The sequence below is a fragment of the Podarcis tiliguerta genome (assembly GCF_965153285.1).
Source record: "Podarcis tiliguerta genome assembly, chromosome: W".
Lineage (NCBI taxonomy): Eukaryota > Metazoa > Chordata > Lepidosauria > Squamata > Lacertidae > Podarcis > Podarcis tiliguerta.
Genome location: NC_139552.1, coordinates 16,183,657 through 16,189,916, shown reverse-complemented (window position 1 = coordinate 16,189,916; position 6,260 = coordinate 16,183,657).

Sequence of the window (6,260 nt, the reverse complement as noted above, 5' to 3'; positions counted from 1 at the left end):
CACATGAGATAACAGACTTCTCTAAACTAAAAATTTAATTGGCATAGGCTTTGTCCTCCAGCCTTTGGTCTGCTTCATCTACTTCTTCATCCTCCTCTTTTACAGGAGGGTTAACAATAACAGTCCGACATTGTTCTTTCTCTAAAAACGCCTGCATCTGTAAACTCAATGACATATAATTGGACTCTCCCAGTTTCTCTACTGGAAAATAGGAAGCTCTCTTTGAACATGATTAGAAGGGACCAATTGGTTAAAGGGATACAGGTCGGAGCCAAACAATATAAATTAGGAGCATTTGCAGATGACTTAGTTTTGACTTTGCAGGAGCCAGAATCTAGTACTAAAAGAGTTCTAGAACTGATTGAAGAATTTGGTCAAGTGGCAGGATTTAAATTGAATAAGTTAAAAACAAAGGTTTTAGAAAAAAATTTAACAGGAACTGAGAGAGAGAGGTTTCAGAATGAGACAGGTTTAACAGTGGTTAAGAAAGTGAAATACTTGAGGATTAACATGACAGCTAAGAATGGGAACTTATTCAAAGACAACTATGAAAAATGCTGGACGGAGGTGAAAAAAGATTTGGAAATTTGGTCAAATTTGAAGCTTTCACTGCTAGGCCGTATTGCAGCGATAAAAATGAATGTATTGCCTAGAATGTTATATTTGTTCCAAACATTTCAAGTTATTGACAAAATGGATTGCTTCAAGAAGTGGCAGAAAGATATTTCTAGATTTGTCTGGCAGGGCAAGAAGCCAAGAATAAAATTTAAAATATTAACAGATGCAAAGGAAAGAGGTGGATTTGCCCTGCCAGACCTTAAACTTTACTATGAATCAGCAGCTTTCTGCTGGTTGAAAGAATGGCTGCTTCTTGAAAATACAGATATTTTGGATTTAGAAGATTTCAATAACGCATTTGGATGGCATGCATATTTGTGGTATGAAAAGGTTAAAGTGCATAGAATGTTTAAAAATCACATTGTCAGGAAAGCATTGTTTAATGTCTGGATAAGGTAGAAAGACATACTAAAAAATAAAACCCCAAGGTGGTTGTCACCGATGGAAGCGAAGGCTGTGAAAAAGCTCAATATGGAGGCCAAATGGCCGAAATATTGGGAAATCTTGGAACAAGAGGGAGATAAATTGAAATTGCAGAGTTTTGAAAAGTTAAAAAACAAAGTGTGAGACTGGCTTCATTATTATCAGATAATGGAGGCATATAAATTGGATAAGAAAATTGGCTTCCAGGTGGAAAAATCAAAATTGGAAACAGAATTGTTAGAACCCAAAACTAAGATCTTGTCAAAAATGTATAACTTGCTGCTGAAATGGAATACTCAGGATGAAACAGTAAAATCTACTATGATTAAATGGGCACAAGATGTTGGACATAACATCATGATGGCTGACTGGGAACAGTTATGGACCACAGGTATGAAGTTTACGGCATGTAATGCCTTAAGAGAGAATATTATGAAAATGATATACAGGTGGTACATGACACCAGTCAAGCTTGCAAAAATTTATCATTTGCCCGATAATAAATGTTGGAAATGTAAAGAAACTGAAGGTGCATTCTTTCACCTTTGGTGGACGTGCCCAAGGATTAAGGCTTTTTGGGAGATGATATATAATGAAATGAAAAAGGTATTTAAATATACCTTCCAGAAGAAACCAGAGGCCTTTCTCCTGGGCATGGTTGGCCAATTGGTGTTAAAAAAGGACAGAACTTTCTTTATGTATGCTACAACAGCAGCAAGAATACTCATCGCGAAGTATTGGAAGACACAAGAACTACCCACTCTGGAAGAATGGCAAATGAAGGTGATGGACTACATGGAATTGGCGGAAATGACCGGCAGAATCTGAGACCAGGGAGAAGAGCTGGTGGAAGAAGATTGGAAGAAATTTAAAGACTATCTACAGAAATATTGTAAAATTAATGAATGTTAGAATGATGTTGGATTGAGGTTAAGAGGTTTTTAGCAATAATGTTATGAAAGAATATGCAAAAATGGAATGTTAACAGGTGGAAAGTTAAAGCTATAATATATTAAGATTAAGATAAAGGTAAAGAGGGAAAGGATTTGCTGAATAAATAAATTGAATTGGAATACAAAGAGGGGAGGTGTGGGGAGGTCCGAGAAACAAGCAAATGCAAGATATGTTATGAAGGATTGAACTGTTTTTACCGTATTTTTCGCCCCATAGGACGCACTTTTTCCCCTCCAAAAATGATGGGGAAATGTGTGTGCGTCCTATGGGGCGAATGCAGGCTTTCGCTGAAGCCGGGAGAGCGAGAGGCATCGGTGCGCACCGACCCCTCTCGCTCTCCAGGCTTCAGGAAGCTATCCGCAAGCCTTGCAAGCCCTGTGGGAGTTCCCACAGGCTCACAAGGCTTGCGGGCAGCAGCCTGCCGCCCGAAGCACGGGGAACCCTCCGGAGGACTCCCCGTGCTTCGGGCGAGTGTCCCCAAGCCTGGCGCGCCCGACGGGAGGTCCCGCCGAGCGCGCGAGGCTTGGGGCGGCAGCCTCCCGCCCGAAGCACGGGGAGCCCTCCGGAGGACTCCCCGTGCTTCGGGGGCGTGTCCGCAAGCCTTGCGCGCCCGACGGGAGGTCCCGCTGAGCGCGAGAGGCTTGGGGCGGCAGCCTCCCGCCCGAAGCACGGGGAGCCCTCCGGAGGACTCCCCGTGCTTCGGGGGCGTGTCCGCAAGCCTTGCGCGCCCGACAGGAGGTCCCGCCGAGCGCGCGAGGCTTGGGGTGGCAGCCTCCCACCCGAAGCACGGGGAGCCCTCCGGAGGACTCCCCGTGCTTCGGGGGCGTGTCTGCAAGCCTTGCGCGCCCGACGGGAGGTCCCGCCGAGCGCGAGAGGCTTGGGGCGGCAGCCTCCCGCCCGAAGCACGGGGAGCCCTCCGGAGGACTCCCCGTGCTTCGGGGGCGTGTCCGCAAGCCTTGCACGCTTGACGGGAGGTCCCGCCGAGCGCGCGAGGCTTGGGGTGGCAGCCTCCCGCCCGAAGCACGGGGAGCCCTCCGGAGGACTCCCCGTGCTTCGGGGGCGTGTCCGCAAGCCTTGCGCGCCCGACGGGAGGTCCCGCCGAGCGCGAGAGGCTTGGGGTGGCAGCCTCCCGCCCGAAGCACGGGGAGCCCTCCGGAGGACTCCCCGTGCTTCGGGGGCGTGTCCGCAAGCCTTGCGCGCCCGACGGGAGGTCCCGCCGAGCGCGAGAGGCTTGGGGCGGCAGCCTCCCGCCCGAAGCACGGGGAGCCCTCCGGAGGACTCCCCGTGCTTCGGGGGCGTGTCCGCAAGCCTTGCGCGCCCGACGGGAGGTCCCGCCGAGCGCGCGAGGCTTGGGGTGGCAGCCTCCCGCCCGAAGCACGGGGAGCCCTCCGGAGGACTCCCCGTGCTTCGGGGGCGTGTCCGCAAGCCTTGCGCGCCCGACGGGAGGTCCCGCCGAGCGCGAGAGGCTTGGGGCGGCAGCCTCCCGCCCGAAGCACGGGGAGCCCTCCGGAGGACTCCCCGTGCTTCGGGGGCGTGTCCGCAAGCCTTGCGCGCCCGACGGGAGGTCCCGCCGAGCGCGCGAGGCTTGGGGCGGCAGCCTCCCGCCCGAAGCGCGGGGAGCCCTCCGGAGGACTCCCCGTTCTTCGGGGGCGTGTCCGCAAGCCTTGCGCGCCCGACGGGAGGTCCCGCCGAGCACGCGAGGCTTGGGGCGGCAGCCTCCCGCCCGAAGCACGCGGAGCCCTCCGGAGGACTCCCCGTGCTTCAGGCGAGTGTCCGCAAGGCTTGGGGCGGCAGCCGCAGCTGAGGGGGGGAAATAAATTTTTTTTATTCATTTCCCCCCCAAAAGAACGAGGTGCGTCCTATGGGCCGGTGCGCCCTATAGGACGAAAAATACGGTAATTGTTTTTTATTTTTATATTGTTCTTTTTTATTTTTATTTTTGTGGAAATCTCAATAAAATATTATTATAAAAAAAGAAATGAAAATAGGAAGCTCCCCCTTGAGCTCCAGTTCCAAGTCCAGTCATGGCTCCGCCCAGCTTTCAGCTTTCCACTCAGTCCTTACTCACACGTGGCTTGAAGAATTATTCAGCTCCTGGTCTCAAACAGACACTCCCTGCTGAAGCCTTCACACAGCCAGCTGCTTGAGAAACGCTGACTTGCTTCCAGTCTCTGGGTTCTTTTCACGCTCTGTCTCTGCCCACTCAGGACTGGGGACTGGGCCCATAACCTGTTGGAGGGGGATTTCCAGCTGGTGGCAGAGGACAGAGTGACTCCCGGAGACATGGGTGTAAAAACCCAAACTAAAATGAAGACTTTATTACAAAACAATAAACAAACTCTGGTGGGTGTTATTCCTGCAGGCAGGCTACAAAACTCAGCTTTTTTCCTTTATAGCAACGGCCAGCTGCAGCCAATTAATCCCAGAAACTTGTTAAAGGTATACACACATGTTTCTGTGCCGAATGTCCTCTAACACATTGCCCTAGCCCTGTAGTGCATCCAAAGTGGGATAAAACCAATCACAACATTTGTGGTCTGAACAGGCAACAGATGTCATGTGACCATCCAGGAAATATCGAGGACACAAATTGCACTGAATGTACACTAAAGGTCCTATCTGGAGTGACTGGAAGTTGGGTGTATCATTTGTGGAAGCTGAAAGCTTATCATGGTGTGTGCACACACCCTGTTCCTTATGCTTTTCAGCATATTTTGTCAATTATTGACATTATCACATTATTACTTACTTCCCCAAACCTTTATTAGGCATTACAAATATCATGCTATTATTAAAACAGATATAGCATTATTAGATCATATTACACTAACAAGTTTCTGGTTTGATATAAATTTTATGACTATATATGTCATGGGACAGTGGCTACAGAAAGATGGCTGGCAGTCATTTTGGGAAATGGCTGCTGCAGACTCATTCCGACATGATGACTACCCCCCCCCCCAACTAGAAATTGCCACCAGTAATGACTTTCCTGAGGATACAGGGACAAGACTATTACAGGGCCCAACCGCAGTTGTTATGGAATGTGCCTCTAATGGTAATGCTAGCTGCTGTAAAAGTACTTGTAGAAAACAGCAGCAATTCCAGCCAGTAAATGGAGTTTTCCTTTTTGATTTGGAGGAGATCTGGATTGTTTCTTCCTCTCTCTCTCTCTCTCTCTCTCTCTCTCTCTCTCTCTCTCTCTCTCTCGTCAGTATTGTGAGATGTTCTATAACTGTGGTCCTATATCACTGCATCATTTCTAGGAGCATTTTAAACCTGTACAAAACAATCTTCTGTATAAAATGCTTTGTGCCATGGCAGTACCCTCTCACCCACCCTGATTTAACCTCATCAGATCTAGAGGGTACAGTATATGCGCTTTCATTTGTCTTTGCTGTGCCATATACCCCTTCAAAAAGGGGGGGCAGCATATATACTGCTCTTGCAATCAGAGCACACACTGTTTATATATATATATATATATATATATATATATATATATATATATATATATATTTGCTTTCGTAGATTTTCACGGGTACAGGAATGCAGGTTTTGGTGTCCTCGGGTGTCTTCCCGTGTAAAAGTTGGGGTGTCTAGGCGACGTTTCGACGAGGTCTCACTCGTCATCTTCAGGCTGGTGCTTTCGGCTTCTTGTTACTGGAACAGAGCAGGATCTCAGTGTTTGAGTTCCTATAAATACTGTTGAGGAGGTGTGGTGTATAGCCTCCAATGTTCTGGGCAGAGAGGAGGTTCCCAGGCTAGTGTGCCTTTTCTTCTTTTGTTCCTTAATTACTTGAGGGATATCTTGAGTGATTTCTTGAGTGATTTCCTGAATCCCACTTAGGTGGGTCATTAGGTGTGGATTAGTTGCTAAAGCCTTCGTGTCTTGAACTCTTGAACTTTGTGAAGAGTTTTTCTGAGAAGATGGCTGTACTGCACTTGGTTGTGCTCTGGCTTGGCTTCGTGTATAGGGGCGAGCTGTGGTTTTGTGGCCTGTGCCAGCCAGATCTGTGTAGGGATTGCAGGGGGGTGCAGCATCCGGAGGTGCCACCCTGGTTTGGCTACTGGATGGTGTCTGTAATTTATCTGTGGAGAGGGTCTGGGTTTGGGTCTGGTGTGGTTGATTGGTGATGGCGTTCTGTGTGCCTCTGGATCTGGTGTCAGATTTTGTGGGGAGGGCTAATTAGCCCTCCCCACAAAATCTGACACCAGATCCAGAGGCACACAGAACGCCATCACCAATCAACCACACCAGACCC